Raw genomic sequence first — 17,989 nt, 5'->3', positions numbered from 1 at the left:
GGAAGACAAATTTGACAGGTGGCTAAAGAATGTAACTACCCTAGTATTCATTAGAGAGCTCTCACATGGCTTCACTTGGGATCGCATGGGAAGCAACAAGACTTATTTTGAACAGGGGATGATGAGATTCATGCAAGAGATGGAGGCACAGAAACAAAGAGAAGACTTCATTGAGCTGGACCTGGAAGGACTACCCTCCCACCCCTTCAGAGATTAGTTTGCCGAAGGAAATGTGTTGGTTTGGTGCGAGGGAGAGCTAGGTTGGACTGCTTGGCTCCCCTCGTGGGCGACAACAATGATCCTGATTCCTCCTTTGTGTTTAGCTAGCTGTATACCTTATGTTGCATTTTGATATGTCTCTCATTTTGTGTAATTTTGTAACCCAACTCCAATGTATATGATGTTATATCATGACTCATGATCCTGCCTGATATAGCTCCTGCAATTTATGTTTTAACTCATTAGTTGGCTACAAGGTATCCAACCAAGACTCTCAAATTTTGTAACTCCTGTTTATATGATGCTTAATAAAAAAAAAGTTGGAATAGCTTGGTTATGGCTATAAGTAACTATGTTTATATTTCAAATATGTTAAAAATTGATGATGTTGTTGGTGTGATTCTGAGAGACAAAATATACCATAAAAGAATTGGTGAAACTTCAACATTGAGTAATGGTTTCAATATAGAAGATAGGGGGAGATCAAAGGAGATAAGGAAAACCCTAAATGTAATAGAAAGTGATGAGGGAGATTGAATAATAGAAGGTCTCAATCTAGACGACAAAATGATTGTCGGTATTCTGGAAAACTAAGCCACTTGAAAAAAAATTGTAGCTCTTGAATAGAATAAAGGAAGAAAACAAAGAACAAGATGGAAACAAAGAAGCAAATGTTGTAAGTAAATCTAAAGATGATGCCTTAGTTCTTTCCCTAGATAGTTTTGATCATTCCTGGCTAATAGATTCAAGTTTTTCTTTCCATCCTACACTCCATAGGAATAATTTCATAGTAGGTTTTGGATGGGTATATATAAGTAATAACAAACCCTATCATGTTACTGGAAAGAGAAGAATAAAGTTAAAATTAAAAAGTGTAAATCAATGGCTGCAACAAGACGTAAGGCATGTTCCAAAAGTGAGTAGAAATTTAATTCTAGTAGGGCAACTTAGAAATGAAGGTTGTGTAGTTACATTTACAAATAAAATTTGGAAGATTACTACAGATGCATTAGTAGTATCAAAAGGTTTATATATGGGAACTTCATAAAAATACACTGGTAATATTGTTATTCCTACCGTAGCTATTACAAAAATTGTTATACGAAGAAATATAGAGATAGTTATAGGAATAAACACAAAGACTGGCAAAACTACAAAGTCATCTATAGTCATGGCTATAGGAACAAAAACCAAGAGAACAAAAATGTAGAAATTGTTATAAAATTTATAGAAGAAATGAAAACAACATTGTGGTATGGTAGGCTCAAGCATATGAGTGAGAAAGGTATAAAAGTTCTTAAATGTAAGACGTTTTTACAAAATTTAAAAGAATTCGGTATGGATTTTTGTGAATGTTGTTTTTATGGGAAGCATAAGAGAGTGAGATTTATTAAAGATAGACAAAAAAAGAAGAGCAATACATTAGAGCTTTTGCATACGAATGTGTAGAGACCAGCCGAAGTATCTTCTCTTGGCGGCTTTCATTATTTGTCACTTTTATAAATGGTGCAAATAGAAAAACATGGGTGTATTTCCTAAAATAGAAATCAAATGTATTTCAAACTTTTAAAAATGAAGAAGCTTAGTTGAAAATGAGATAGGGAAATTTTAAAAGTATCTTAATGGAATTTATAGAAAAAAATAGTTCCAGGAACTTCTTAGGAAAATGGTGTGGTTGAGAGAATTAATTGGACAATAATAGAGCATGCATGAAGCATGAGATTGCATGTTGGATTGCCTTTAAATTTCTGGGTAGAGACTATACATAGTATTGTATATCTAATCAATAGAGGACCTTCAATTCCTTTGGGTTGTCATATTTTAGAGGAGGTGTGGGTAGGTAAACCAGTGATTCAACACAAGCATTGGGGGTTGAATCAGTGTTTTACATAATACTGCTAAAATCCTTTGTCAAATCGAGAACCAACACACTGGATCTTCTAACTCAATTATAAGTCAACATCGGATGCCAGAAACCTGAAATATGGTAGATAACACATCCATAATACTTCCTTGATATCCACAACATAAGCTAATAAACCTATAATAAAGTTTGGATCGATCAACCTATTCTCTGTCAAATAATCTATTTTCCAGTCTGCCAGACTTAACCAAAATCAATCACTCTTCTGGTATGAACAAACTGAGCTATGCGTATGGGTGTATTAGCACTAGTTACCATCAATGACAACATTGGATCATCTATGTGGTGTCTCTTGCCAACAATATCCCCCTTTGGCATTGATGACAATACTTAGTGAAAAACAACCATGTCGGGCCAACTAAGAACATACACTGCAATACACCAAAAACCCAAAATTACAAAAATCCAAAAGACTCACATTGAGCATATTACAACATTTTTACTATTCTACACTCCCTCTTTAACATCAGTGGCAAAGATGGGGTTTCAAAAACCAAAAGTTTACACAAAATTCTATACATAGGCATATATACACACATACCTTATTTACAAAAACTTGAAGATATCTACAAAAGTATTCTTCAATGAATAAAAATGGTTCTCCCAACCCTTCTTGAGACTCTCCAAGATAGATATGAGGCCACTGAATAGATATTCTTGCATTTCTAGTGATTCTAGATCTAATGGTTCACTAGTAGCTTGAGCATCCTGAGCATCCTTTAGAGCACTAAGCATAGTGTCTAAATTGGGAGTGATATAACTCTGAAGTTCACCAACTCTACCAATAATCCTCTCCCTGTCATGGCTCAAATTCTTGATTTTTTCAAGTAAGGATATTACTTGATCTTCATGACTGCTCAAAGAAACTGACAATGGATCAACAGATTGAGATATTCGGGCTAATTGATCCTCATGCTCCTTGGACTTCTTCTCAATATCCTTAATGAATTTTGAAAATGATAGGCAGGATTTGTAGATGTTTCCTCCTTTTGATAATCCATCTTGCATACTCTTGACAAAAGTATCTAAACTATAGTTGTGTGTATGGGGTTGGGTGGGGGACTAAAGGGGGGTAGATTGATTAATGGCAATGGAAATAATGGGTCCTCATGAACACCCCAGATTTAGAGTGAGTATCTAATATAGCTATATCATCAGCAATCATTCTCTTCAACATAATGAGCCTCTTATTATTGAACTCACTATGGACCTTCACCTAAGCTAACTTATCCAATGACTAAAAATGAGTATCCACCGAATTGATCAAATTGTTCAACTATCTTGATAGAGTATTAGACGTGTTCTTCTGATTTGTGGGCATTAACTTTTCAAGAACATCAGATGCAAGGGCAAGTAGTTCATTGTCTTCACTGTGAGATTTTAGCAAGTCCTCACTTGTTGTGGCTTGAGAAAATGAAGCTAATTAAAGCTTCTGAATGGGTGATAGAGTGGTAAGGTTGATTGGGCCTTAGACAAATATTGGATCATCAATAATCTTCTTGCCTTTTATTACCCCTGTAGTGTCTCTACCTTTAGGAATATGTTATATCTTAACCTCAACCTTCTCCTTCTCTACTATCTTCTTAGCATCATCTTTGACAGTTGCCTTAGAAGGATTATTAGTGTCAACCAGAGGATCCTGAGTATCCTCAACCTCATTTTGTTTCCCTACTTCTCCTTCACTCTTATCTACCACATCCTCATCGCTAGCCTCTTCTAGAACATTCACCTACCTGATCAACTAACTGCACTTATGGAATAGAAGGAGTATCAACCCTTGTCTAATCATCTTTGGATGTCATTCTTTGAGTTTTCTTAGGAATAACCTCATACTAATTCGTTAACAAAACTGATCAAAGAATCTTCTTTGTATCCTCAATTGCTTCTTTAGCCTTGTCATTCATGATCTTATTTACTCTAGTCCTGCTCCTAAACTCATTCTTGGCCAGCTTAATAATTCTTAGAATCTCATTATTTGCAATCATAGGGTAGAGTTATACCAATAAATACTCCCTTAATCTATCTTCTTCCTTATTTGTAGTTTTCCCTCTTTACTCCAAAATATCATACAAGCTCTTAGGTATTTTAGACATTATTTCTATTAGATCTCTACTGTACACATTCAAATACTTAATAGTAGCTTTCTCTAGAGTCCTTTTTCCACTATCATCAAAATTGTCATACCATTTAGACATTAGCTTTAAATTTCCATTCTTAACAACCTCATCCATAATTTCATCTAATGACATAGGAGGTTTAACTGTGAATCTTACTTACTTAATTACCTTTTCTATTTGGAAGGTTTTTGGTTTCTTGTTTGGCTTGACTTCACAAGATGGCTTCTCTTTAGTAACTTTAGTGGCCTAGCTGCTTTGGCCTTTACCTTCTTAACCGCATCATCATATTTTATCTCCTCATCATCCTCCATAGTGATTTGCACCTTAGGAACTTACATTTTCTGCCTTTTGGATGGCCTATTGGAAGGATCCCCTTCTAGCTTCTTGTTCTTACTAGTTTTGGACAAAATGGAGGTGCTAATATTTTGAGTTGCATTGGACTGGAAGAAGTTCCTCGACCACTTTTTTCTTGGTTTTTTTTGCTTGTGTAGTCCTCTCCCTTGCCTTCCGGACCACCTCCATTGTTATCCCTATGCTTTCTACATATGCCTCCACTTCCTTCCTTACCTTCTTCTAAATCAAAGGTTTCTTGAACTTATTATGCACATCTAAGCTTTTCTCAGCATATGTCCTGAATCTTTCTTTTGAGGCATCAACTGATTTGCTTAGCAAGTGTTGAGAATATAGCTCAAGAATTTGTTCCTCCACCTCATACCCCATGGGCATGACCTAGGATGTCCTAGGTTCAATAACTTCCATTAAATATTGATTTGTATCTACCATGAGGGTAAGTGCAAGGTAATGGGTCACAAATTGGGTGGAAGTCTGCATATTGGAAAATGTGCTCTTAGAAACGGGGGCCCATTTTTACTTCGAGCCCCCGAGACAAAAAGTAACGGGGGCCTGAGCTGAAAGTAAATGGCCCCCCGTTTTGTTCTCAAATGGGGGCCCGCTTGAAAATGAAAGAGGGTCCCATTATAAATAAATGGTCCCCCATTTTTAAATCTGATTTTACCCATATTTCGAGCGCATTTTGTCATTTTTGGACAATAATGGTAATTTTAGGAACAGGCCCCCATTTCGTAAACGGGACCCCGTTTTGTGGAAGTTGATTCCACAACCTGCCACTTGCCTCGGGATTAGGTCTAGGATAGGTGTGGGATGGTCACACCTGAGACATGGACTTGCAAATTTAAATCTCCATCAACGAAAGCACAAATATGAACTTCTGAAATAGTTTACGTGCCTCTAATTAGAGAATTTTTATACGAAATTAAAACCCATTTCATATTATACTGTCTAGATTCTAAATATTTAATTTTTTTAAAATTGATTATTTTAACTATTTTTCATTTAATTTATACTAAATCGGGTCCATAAACTTGAAATATTAACTAATTTCGTTAATTTAATAACTTTTTTATTTTAATGAATTTAAAAAAAAAAATTACATGTCACCAATCTACACCAGATTATTTTCTATTTAAAAAAAATAAATAAAAAAATGTTAAGTTTACATCAAATTATGTGGGTCATACACGTCAAATTTTTAAAAAGATAATTACGGTCATTAAATTAATTAAAAAAAATATTAAAAAAAAAAATACAAAAAATATGCTCATCAATCTTCAGTGTGTTACAAATCATTTCCCAAAATGGTTTGAGAAAATAATTTTAATTGTGTCAAAAAGTGTGGGCCATACACATGCATGGTATGGTCTTGAAACAACCATTTTTAAAGCATAGTTTTTAGAACTCCATTCAAAAAGTTATTTTTTATTATGTGGGTATTAAAATAAATTACATATTTGAAAAGTAGGCTCAGAGGGATATCTTTTATATTATTTATTTTTTCCAAGATACAATCTCCAAGTGTTTCAAAATTTAAGCTCAAATGAGACAAAACTTAAAAATCAGGGAAAACACTTCCACCTTTTGGCCAAAAAGTGGACTCATCTTCTTGCACTGACCCATGAAGCAAATAGTTTCTTGGTAGTTCTCCACTACTGACTTAGGGATTCTCTCCCTTCCTTGCATAGCACTTTGAATATAATTGAAATATCCCCAAAGGGTAGCATTTTGGACCTTAGCATCACCAATGTTATACAAATACTATTTGATTTACACTATCACAAGTCTATCACATGCCCATCGAACTTGACCTACTCTCAGAACTTCGTTCATGAAATAGAAGTATAGGCATAGGATCAAGGTGCCATATTTGAATGTGTGTTTCTTATCCAACTTGATCTTCTTTAGGTTCTTCATCAGCGTTGTCCAAAGAAGTTCACACAAGTCATATTTCTGATTCTCCTTAATCATTTCATAGGCAACATAGATATCTATTTCGAATACAAAGTTATCATTGCTGGAATGGTATATCTTATACACAATCACCAGAGAAGAAAACTTAACATCATACTCCATAATTTTGTTGATTGTCTTAGCCCTTCAGTCAAATTTTGACCTAGTTGCATCTGTGACTATTTGGTTTTTCACACCCTTCAATGTGGGTAACTCACGGGTTGAGAACATACAACTAATAGTCCTAATAACACTTTTTCTAATCTTGAATGGTTTATTCAACCACATAAATTCATCATGTATCCTGCTAAGTATGTACCAGACCCACTCAAATTCATCAAACACTAAACATTTGGTAAACCGAGAAAAACCATTTTCCTCTACAACTTTGAATTTAGGTTTTTGACTACTATCCTCATCCATCATCTACTTGGTGTATAACTTCAATATTCACGAGCTTCCTATTTCTTAAATATTTGAATGGATATAAACCCTAATATCCTTTGCATGCAAAACACCATACAAAACAATTGAGAATGCACCTTGTAGATCATCTTCCATTTATTTATATGGGTTCTTTTTTAATTTAGGTTGAGATCTCTTAGTGATATCTACGACTAGCGGGGTTGTAGTTCCAGAGGCAGACATTTCAAAAAAATTAAACTTAAAACTTGAAAACTTTTAGCTAAAAATATATTGACCATTAGATGTAGCAAATCTTCTTCATTCTTTGTTATTTGAAAATCCTTCTTGCAGCTCGCTCTCTACTCTTCTTCTCTTTGAATGAAAAGTGAGAACTAAAGTGATTAAGTCACTTTTTATCTTCTACAAACCTAACTTTTTGTTGTAATAAATGCACTTTGCCCTAATGCTTCTGGATACCCTATACCACAGGCTTGCTTCCACACAAATCTTTTGCAGACCTTCAACATTACTCAAGCACTTTCAAAAATACTTCCAGTAGATCATTAATCATCAAATACAACTTTTGCAACTTATCAAAATGAAGTGCATATCTCAAAGCAGGGGTTTATAAGATTTTCGTGAAAACTCCCCTAAGGTCGGATGCCTTAGCTTAGTAATCAGATGAAGTTTCAGCACCAAAATCAGTTGTAGATCCACCCTTTGCATCATTATTTCCCTTCTTCACCCATGTCTTCTTCATTTGATCTTTGATCTCTTCAACTTTCTCTTTTCCCTTCTCATCTACCTTCACATTCTTATTTTTGTCTACCAGACCATTTCTATTCATATTTTTACTTCTACAATATCTTCCAATGTAACCAAATTTGTTGCAATTGTAGAAAACCACATTTCCTTGTCTAGGCTTGAAGCTCACTTGATTTCCTCTTGATCTGCACTGATTAGCAACATTTCCAAATCAACCAAATGCATAACAATTGAAATTCCTTCTATTTTGAAAAATATTCATCACACTTTTGAATTCACTTTAATTATGACCATACATATTGCATTTGAAAGATTGTCTAGAGAAACATGGACCATTATTATTCATCCTATTTCTGCATTGATTAGCCATATTAATAAATCTATTTAAAAAATAATAGTTACCATTGAACTTATGAGCATTAGGTTGCCTTACCGAATACCTCTTAGTTTTGTTCTTCTAATGTTTAGACTTTTGACCAGAAACAAAGTGTTCACCTTTCTCAAATCCAATACCTCTTCTGTCATATCCATCCTTTTAGCTTTGAAGCATCTCATTAAGCCAGGTTAAACCTATCATAAAATTTTCCTTATAGTCATTTGTAGCTTCAAGATCATATTTGAGAAGAAGGATCTGCTTCCAAGCTCTTCCTCATGATCTCTAGATTCTTGTAGGTCAATCTTGAGTTGTCCATTCCCACAATCAAGTGTGCAATGTTCATTAGATTTATCTTTCAAGGACTAAACAAGATTCTTCTCATTCTTCTTCCTTTCCTCAATCTCCTTTGTCAATATGATAACCATAGATTTCACTTTATTTCATTTGGACTATAGTATCTCTAGCAAGTTTCTCACACTCTTCTGTGTTTTCTTTTGGGGCTTGGTCATCAATGCTTTGGCTTTATTTCTAATGTGGCTTCTCAACAAGTTCCTTTCTCTTTTCTCTTGACTTGTTCAACTGATCTTTCAATGAGTGGATGAAGTTCTTAGCATCCTTAAGATTCTCTTTCATCTGTCGGACCTCAGCTTGGGATGGATCAAGATCCTCAAATCCCACAATAAGTTGATGCTAAAGACTACTAGAATCCATTAATTCACCTTACCAAACCCTCCTCAAGTTTTTAGGCTTCTTCCGATGGACTAGGCTTTGATACTAATTATTGGAATCAAGGAACACTACGAGGGGGGGTTGAATCAGTGCTTTGCAATTTTTAAAAATATTATTATACAAAAACTGAACTCAGGTATCGAATGCCAGTTTTGTTAATTGAGTATTGTTATAAGCTACTATTCTAGTTAGATTCATAGGTATCCTAAATTTTATTTGAGTGTTATAATGAGTATGATCATAATCTCCTTTACCTTAATTATAGTAATATGACAATCTTCTCCCTGTGAAATGAGAATTATGTTGTAGAATATTTTAATTGAGATAAGAAAAGAATATGTATGGAATCATTATTTGGAACTTTCATGGATGTTCATTGGTTGGGATTAAATGATTAAGAACACTTGGATTTTATGCATTAAAATAAACCTTTGGTTTATAAGTAATTGGGGGTTGTACTTGAATGTGCATGATATTAAAGTTAAGGAATGTTTCATGTCTATAAAATCTTCTAGAAGCTATTGTGTGTGAGTTTTTTGATCAAAAAACTCTCGCACAATTGCTTCCAAAAGATTTTATAGATAATCTATGGCTTTTGGATATCTCATTTCATCGAATGTTTCATGTCTTAAAAGAAACAAATTGTTTGATTAATGCAAGTAAATCATATGGTTGAGTTATTTGGTATTGTTATATTCTTAATTATAAGTAATGGCATTAAGATGCCTTAGGGTAAAGTTGATCCCTGAGATGTTAATTATTTATGCTTGCACTCTAATGACTCTATGTTTGTGTTTGTATCGATTATGTGCATGACTAGGTGATATATTTGTTAGTTGGAGATCATGTTAGATGATGCTTATGTTTAATTGAGATGTGTGTATTACATTAGTTTAGAATTAAAAAGAAAAATTATCTCTATATGCATAATTGATGTCTATATTTCTATAGGGTATTTTCACAAGCATTACACTTTCTAATCTTGCAATTTTTTCTTATTTTAATTATTTTAATCTTTTAATATTAATTTTCTTTTTCTAATCTCTCCTATTGTTTTGAAAACCTATTTATGCTATTCCTACTTTTTTTGGTTTTACATATTCATCAATATCACTAACAATTTATATTTTGACAAAATAGATTTTATTCTACATAGTAAAAAACAATTTTCAATTAATTTTCAAAAAAATAGGGAGAACCACAATCAATTTTTAATTCTTCAAAATGTATCCACTTGGAAAAAAAATTTTAAAAATATATTCATTAGAAAAATAATGCGTAAAGTACATTATATTAACTAATATTTGATCAAAGTCATTTTTTAAATGCTAATAAAATGTTCACTTTTTAGAGTGACCACACTAAATGCTATACTGTGATATTTTGATCAAAATAGGAAAAATTAATGTACTTCTCCTATTTGAACCGCTTAAATTCCACCATTTTGAAAAAAAAAAAATCTAACAAAGGAGACTTAGAGCATGAATCTTGTTTGTGGTGTGTCTTCAAATTTGGAGTGGAACTATCTTGAATTTCTCATCTAATATTAGTCTTTTTCTAATTCTTAGAAAAATGTACTCACTCAAGATCCCTTTTGGTCCCCTATTTTCATGCTCTTACCCTTCATCCTTATTCTAGGATCCTATGTCACTCTCATAGTCTATCAAGGTTGTTGTATGGGGGAGACAATACTATTGAAAATGGAAGAGTGTCAATCCCCAATAATTAGACAGGGAGTGCTTATATAGAAGAGATCTTATAATGTCATTATTCCTCCCCTAAATAACTGGATAGTGATAGAATACCCATGATTCTAATCAACAATTTTTTTCTCATACAATATTCAAGATCTCACTAACCTCCCTAGGAATTTTTTTAGAAGAGATGTTGATTAGAGGTTGAATATAGTATTGGATGTTATTTTCTTATAGGAAGTAAAAACTATTTATTTTTTCTTTTTACTACTCATTGTGTCATTTGGTTCAATAAATTTTATCTCATACAATATTTAAGATCTCATTAACTTCCCTAGGAAATTTGTTAGAAGAGATGTTGATTAGAGGTTGAAACTAGTTTTTGGATGTTATTTTCCTATAGGAAGTCAAAATTTTCTTTCTACTAGTCATTGTGTCGTTTGGTCCAATGGTTCTTTTCTCATAAAATTATTATGTGGGATATTGAGGGGTTGTTGCCTTTTTCTTTTCTATGTGGCTTCAAAATTTAATAAATGAGGGTTTTCATTTACTAGTAGGGTGACTTTTTTGAAAATAGTTCCTTTGGTATCATATATATGAATATGTATGTGCATCTGCATATATATACATATAACTGTATATGTATATGTATATGTACACAGTGTGTATATATAAATATACATACATATATATATATATATATATATATATATATATATATATATATATATATATATATATATATATATATATATATATATATATATATATATATATGGTGAAAATGGATAACAACAATATTGAAAGACTAAATGAATTCAACCACAAAACCCTAGCCTAACAACAACAAAGATCCACCATAACATATGAAGATTACCTAAGTCAATGTAAATCAAATGAAATCACAAAGATTATACCATCACATGTCTAATAGGGTTTGAATCTCCATTCTTCCTATCTCCATTGATCTTGCTTGATATATTTGCTCTCAGATTTTATATGTGCACAAGAGCTCAACAAAGAATGGAAATGTGGTTGTAAGTAGACTTGATCACATATGCAAGTTCGAATGCTAGAATGCTTGATTAGTTCATTAGCTGATTAGGGTTGATAATGAAGGAAGAATCTCCTTATATATAAGACATTATAAGAAATGGAAGGATAAGATTGAGAGGTGTAAAAGATAAATGGTCGGCTATGATTAGAGGGTAGGTAGAGAAAATAAGAAAATAATGAAAGTGTAGGTAGTGTAGGAATTAAGAGATGAATGACATGTGTCATACGTAGAAAATGCTAATGAATTAATTAAATAAATAAAGATTTATTTAATTAATAGAGGAAGTGGGATCAATTAAATAAATAAAGATTTATTTAATTAATAGAAGAATTAGGCTTAAAATAATTACATAAATAAAGATATTTATTTAATTAGATAGGACAATTTTAGGTGTCTACACTATCTATTTATATATATGTTTATGTACACATTATGTATATATACATACATATATATATATACATGTATATATATATACATATATATACATGTACACACAGACAAATATATATATATATATACATACATATATATACATATATATGTGTATATATGTATATATATACACATATATATGTATACATATATATGTGTATATATACATATATACACATATATATGTATACATATATATATATATACATGTATATATGTATACATATATATATACATGTATAGATATGTAGATATACATGTAGACATGTATATATATAAATGTATAGATACACACACACACACACACATACACACACATATTTTCTACCCTCGAAGTGATAAACCTCAAGGAAAAACCAACCTTTTCTCTACCTCACTTTATTTTTGCTAAAAGTGAGATATTGGATGAAAAACTTACAAACCTAAATAACTAACACCATAAGACTCCTGAAATGAACTCTACAAAGTCTATGTTCTCAGGATGAACACACAAAATTGGAATACCACTATGACACACTAGCATCCTCTATAGACATAGCACGTAGATTGTAAAGTGGACATAGATGCAATAGTAGATAATGAAATATGATGAAAGATAAAGGTAGCTTACAACTGATCCACGACTAAAGACTCGAGTAGGGTGAACTCCTTCCCTTGATCACAAACCTGCACATAGAGAGAAGGGAAAATGTTGGGGCTATGTTAAGAGGTTTTCTTAGTCAGACCCCAGCTTCAATGTTTCCACCTCCATGGATAGCCAAGATAATAGCCATGAATAAATGAATAAATGATAGAGATAGAAGTAGACAAACAAGACAATGGATGTGCTAAATAGAAGATGATGGTTATTATGATATGTAAATATGGAGACCTGTAGAGAACTTCCATTGAACATCTAAGAAGTGGACACTTGAAGGGATGAGATCAAATACCCAAAAATACTTGAAGATGTGATAATGGTGGATGGTGAACACTTGAAAAACCTATGAGAGATGTATGAAGCATGGAAAGAGATTGATAAATTCACCAAATAATTGAGAGGTCCCAAAATCATCTAAAATGAGTGATATATCGACCTCCAAGAAGAATCCCAACATGAGTCACTACAAACAGAGGTGTAGGTGTAATTCTAAAATGACCACCTACAAACTAACATATTAATGAGACAATATCATGACATGGGGAAATCTCTATGGCACACTAGTGTCCATGAGTCAAATGGTTAGGAAGGTTGAAAAGAGGTTGGATTTTAAGCTGACAAGGTGATCCATATGGACAAAAGAACAAGGGGATGAAGAATGACCCAATCAGTCTAAAGTGAAGGCATTGATGTGGTGTGAAATTGCACGGGTCACAGTTTACAATATTACATTTTTCCCCCACTTTAGCATGTATATCATTATTGAGATATGCAAAGCTAAATTAGAGAGATGTTACTATGATTTGCAAAAGACAAGTAAATTTCCTCGATCAAACGAAGTTTCTTCTAGCAAGATAGATTTGAATTTGCATTATATTTTGCTAAGTTATTTCATCACAAACACGTTAGTTGTAGACAAACATATTAGATAATTTTTTTTATAATAAGTGATCATGCACAAAGATGATAAGGTAAAAGAATAAAAATAGACCCTAGTTAATGGAAGATAACCTCTATCATGAAAGATAAAAGATACTGTCGGTATCAGTATCAAGTTGTGCTATGATAGATAGCCATACGATTGGGTAAGATTTTGCTGGTATGGGTAGCATGTTACAGTGCTATGCTAGATAGCCATATGGAAAGGTGAGCATAGATCGATTTGATAAGAAGTGGACTGGTCCCCACAAAATACAATAACATAAATAGATCAAGTGGTTTAGCCCCAACCAAGGAAAAAGAATAAATAGATGATAAAAGTGGTTTGGACCCCACAAAGGCAAAAAGATAAATAGATCAAGTGGTTTAGTCCCCACCAAGGCAAACAAAATGCCAAGATAAATAGATACAAATGCACATGTGCAGAAATGGTAGTCCCCCTTAGAATGGTATGCATGAAAGGAATTGCATTATAAGGAGAAGAGATGTTATGGCACATCAACATAGCAGGATGTTTCCATGGAATGACAACTTTAGCGGATGACACATAAGACCCGCAACTTTGATAAATATGTAGGAGAATATCATTATTGAGAGCAGTAAGATAAAATAAATAGTATAGGTACAGATAGGCATTTCACCATAATTCCAAAGTTCTTAGATCTAAAGAAGGGGACATGAAGACAAACATAAAATAAATATTTGGGTCAACATGGAAGAAGGCCTAAATGATACCAATTTTTTGCATCATCCCTGAATATAAAAAATAAAGGTATGAGAGAGAGAAGAAATAGATTAATAGATAGAAGAAGTTGTAAAATAGAAAATCCCCTATATTCGAGCACATACAGAGTAACTCAGGTCCTCCAGGAGAGCACAACAAATAAAGACAATCAATGTTCTATTTCCTAACACCAATAGAGTGACTTGGGTTCTCTGAGATAAAACAAAAATGTAAAGAAAGGATGTGGATGAAAAAAAATGCACACATGTTATGCTAGATGATAAGAAAATCATGGTCTTAGAGGTTATCCCTTAGGAGATCATCATCCTCCCAATCTAGATCATATTGGGAAGGAGGATTATCCCAGTGACAAATCATTGTAAGGGAAAAACAAGGTGTCTCACCAATAGTGAGACCAATGGATGAAGTAGCCTCAACATTTGTATTCACAAGCTCACATGAGGCAAGGGTCAAAAATTGTGTGAAGATTATAGACAATACCAAGATATCCTCCAAAGAGTTAAATAGACATACCTCCATAGAGGAATCGAGTGACTCAATTGAAGGAGGTGATATAAGAGTTATAATATCGAGCTCCACAAGAGGGGTGGTGAAAAAATAGGAGAAGGTGGTTCCCTCTCAACAAAATAAACAAAAATAGCCAAACAAACAAACACTAAAGCAGACAAAGAGATAGGCGAGGAAAAAATCTGAGCTGATTTGCATCAACCAAACTCTAAGATAGGGCCCATCTCAAAGTTATTTCTAGGCTACGCATGAGGCACAGGTCGCTTGTCAACCATAGCAAGTAGGAGGGTCCCAGGAAGGCTTTGATGAAGAAGTTGTTGGCAGCAATAGTGAAGGAAAACTAAGAGGGGGGGTGGGGGTAATCAATTTTCATTGGATTTAATAAATTAAGCACAATTTTAGATCTGATCAACTACAACAAGAACAAATATTAACACAATAATAAAAACACACACAAACCCAATATTTTGATGTGGAAAACCTAGTTAAGGGAAAAATAATGGTAGGAATCTACCCACAATAAGATGATACTCTATAGTAGTATGTGTAAATATTACAATGAGGAATGGACATACATTCAGGCATACTACGTAGATATCACTTCTCAAAATATGATAACCTAAAAGGTGACAATACTCAAGGAAGGTTCACTAGCTTACAATAACATTCAGACTACAATCTGGTTTACATGAACTGAAACAATAACATCTCCAAATTCCTAATGATAGTTCCAATTAAGCACGTTTGTTTTCTCTACATTTCTCACTGAAAGATGAATTTGCTTATTCACACATACATCACTCTCGGATAATATAAATCATCAACCTTGACTACAAGGTTGGCTCAACCCTCAAGACCTAATTACAAAATTACATCAAATAATACGTAAATCAACCACCAGACCAATACAATGTCATTATTGACACTGAATGGACCCAAATCAAATCCCCAAACATGCAGCACCACCAGAAATATTGGTAAGATCATCTACAACATGCTACACCATGAAGAATGTCATATAACACGAAGAACATCACCAGACCCAAAAGATCCTCAATAATGTGCACAATTATCAATGCAGACAAGTAAAAAAAATAGGAATCGAATAGGAAACACCAAAAAGCATGTTAGAATCATCTACAATAGTTACACCAACACTACTTAATCAAAACTTCATCAATCAACATCCTAATACTCAAGAACACTCAAACAACAACAACTGGAATTAGAAAGATAACTTGCGGAGCACCAAATTACTAACCATTTGAACTGAAAATACACATGAACATCCCAAACACTCTCCCAAATATGAAACTCAAGATATAATCATTCCTAAGAATAACAGATCAAACAATAGAACACTACAATACTGAACATAGAAAAACCAATCCTCATACTAGAATCCATAATGATTAGATCACCACATAGCATCATGAAACCAACACATACTTGATTCAAAATACTTGATTCAGCGTATCAAATAGATAAATTAACCAAATCAATTCTTTATAATCATCAGAACAACAAAACAGAATAATATGTTGACATCAATGACAACAACATATCCTGACAACAACAATATCCAATAATTTCCCCCTTTGGCATTGATGTCAACATATGTATGTGAAAAAAAATCAATGCAAATAAAGAAATCAATAGCAGCAATATCCAACAATCTCCCCCTAAGATCATGCACACAAATGTTCCAAGATAAGGTTGTTTTTCACATGTTTCTCTCCCCCTTTGATAGCAATGCCAAAGACACATATAGATCATTATTCTCTCCCCTATTGTAGGTAATCCAGAGTCTCCCTTAGAAAAATCTCACAAATCTGAACATTTGAATCACACACCGAATACTTCCTCGGAGCAACAACACGTGCTCATCAATCTAGATAAGGAGATAAGACTATGAAGTCTATGGGATTGATGCATCTCAATGCATCTAGTTCTCATTAGGAGGGGCATAAACACCTAAATTATCTCTCATATATATAAATGTATCTACAATGTGATCCTTTGTTTTAGACTTTCTCCTTAAATAAATGATACTTAATTAATACATTCTTTGTTTTAGAATGCAGTACCAAATTCTTTGAAATATTAGTAGTACTTGAATTATCACAATATATAACAGTAGGCTCATTATAAATAACTCTAATATCCTTCAACATCTACTTCATCCAAACTACCTGAGTACATTTTCTAGCAATAGCAATGTATTCAGCTTTTTGAATAGATAGAGAAATAGCATCTTGCTTCTTACTTGCCCATGAAACTAACTTCTTTCCCAAAAATAATGCTCCATCGATAGTGATCTTATGGTCATCCATATCGCCTGCCTAATTAACATTAGTATAAGCACATGACATGAAATCATCACTCTTCGGATACCACAAACCACAGTCAACTGTCCCCTTCAAGTATCCAAAAATCCTCTTCATAGTAGTAACATGACTTTCTTTAGGATCAACCTAAAATCTTTCACAAGGACAAATATAATGCATAATATTTGGTCTAGTCCAAGTCAAGTATAGGAGTCCATCGACCATAGATCTATCCAAGGTCTAATTAACTTTCTCAAATCATCATTCTTAGATAACTTGCATCTAGTCACCATACGAATTCCACTAGGTTTGGAATCATCTAGCCCAAACTTCTACAACAATTTCTTCACATACTTAGATTGAGAAATGAAAATGCCTTTATCTGTCTAAATAATTTGCAACCCTAAGAATAATTTCATCTCACCTATCATCAACATCTCAAACTCCTTATGTATATCATCAACAAATTTATTACTCAAATCATCATCTCCTCCAAAAATTATGTCATCAATAGAAACTTCAACAATCAAAATGTTATCATTATCAATCTTAAAGTATAAATTACTATTAGCAATATCTTGACAAAATTCGAACTTCATCAAATACCTGTCCAGTCTAGCATCCCAGGCTCTAGAGGCTTGTTTAAGTCCATACAATTCTTTCTTCAATATGCATACCATTCCTCCTTCATCTGATAATGAAAACCCATCTGATTGCTTAGTGTAGACTTCCTCTTCCAAATCACCATTCAAAAAGGTTGAATTCACATCCATTTCATATACCTTGAAATTCTTATAAGCATCATA

The sequence above is a fragment of the Cryptomeria japonica genome, chromosome 7 (assembly GCF_030272615.1).
Source record: "Cryptomeria japonica chromosome 7, Sugi_1.0, whole genome shotgun sequence".
Lineage (NCBI taxonomy): Eukaryota > Viridiplantae > Streptophyta > Pinopsida > Cupressales > Cupressaceae > Cryptomeria > Cryptomeria japonica.
The sequence above is the reverse complement of the archived record's forward strand: the minus strand, read 5'-3'. Positions refer to the sequence as shown.